The sequence below is a fragment of the Apium graveolens genome, chromosome 6, assembly GCF_009905375.1.
Source record: "Apium graveolens cultivar Ventura chromosome 6, ASM990537v1, whole genome shotgun sequence".
Classification (NCBI taxonomy): domain Eukaryota; kingdom Viridiplantae; phylum Streptophyta; class Magnoliopsida; order Apiales; family Apiaceae; genus Apium; species Apium graveolens.
The window spans coordinates 248,968,095-248,969,312 of NC_133652.1; positions in this window are offsets into that span (position 1 = coordinate 248,968,095).

A 1,218-nucleotide genomic window follows, 5' to 3' on the forward strand; every position below is an offset into this window, starting at 1 on the left:
AGAGACATTGATGGATTCCATGACCACTCTTGTTCTCAAATTATAGACTCTGAAGGCTTTTGTGGAAAGTGGATATCCAACAAAGATTCCTTCATCAGCTTTTAGATCAAATTTAGATAGCTGTTCAGGATGAGTCTTGAGAACAAAATACTTGCATCCAAATACATGAAAGTACTTCAGATTTGGCTTCTTTTTCTTCACCATCTCATATGGTGTTTTTCCTTGCTTGTTAATGAGTGTTGCATTTTGAGTAAAACAAGCAGTCTGCACAGCTTCAGCCCAGAAATAGGTTGGAAGCTTTGCTTCTTCAAGCATTGTACGTGCAGCTTCAATGAGAGTTCTATTCTTCCTTTCAACAACTCCATTTTGCTGTGGAGTTCCAGGAGCAGAAAATTCCTGCTTAATTCCATGGTTTTTGCAGAACTCTTCCATTATCAAATTCTTGAACTCAGTGCCATTATCACTCCTTATGGTTTTCATAGAATCTTTGACCAATTTATCCAGATGTTTGACATGATCAATCAAGATAGATGCTGTTTCATTTTTTGTGTGCAAGAAATACACCCATGTGTATCTGGTGAACTATTCCACTATGACCAATGCATATTTCTTCTTTGCAATAGATATGACATTCACTGGACCAAATAGATCAACATGTAGTAGATGATAAGGCTCAAGAATTGATGATTCAGTCTTGCTCTTGAATGAAGATTTTCTTTGTTTGGCCTTCTGACAAGAATCGCAAAGGCCATCAGGAGCAAATACTGACTTTGGCAGTCCTCTCACAAGATCTTTCTTGACTAGATCATTTATATTATTAAAATTTAAATGAGAGAGTTTCTTGTGCCAATTCCATCTTTCTTCAATTGATGCTCTACTCATCAGACAGATTGCAGAACCATCAGTACTTGTTGAAAGCTTAGCTTCATAAATGTTACCACGCCTGTATCCTTTTAGAACAAATTTGCCTTTGGATTTACTCACAACTTCACAGTGTTCTTCAAAGAAATCAACATGATAACCTCTGTCACAGATTTGACTTATACTCAGCAGATTATGTTTAAGTCCTGAGACTAGAGCTACATCTTTAATGATGACATTCCCTAGATTGATATTGCCATATCCCAATGTTTTTCCAATGTTGCCATCTCCATTAGAAACACTTGGGCCAACTTTTTCCACAAAGTCTGATAGTAGGGCTTTATTTCCAGTCATATG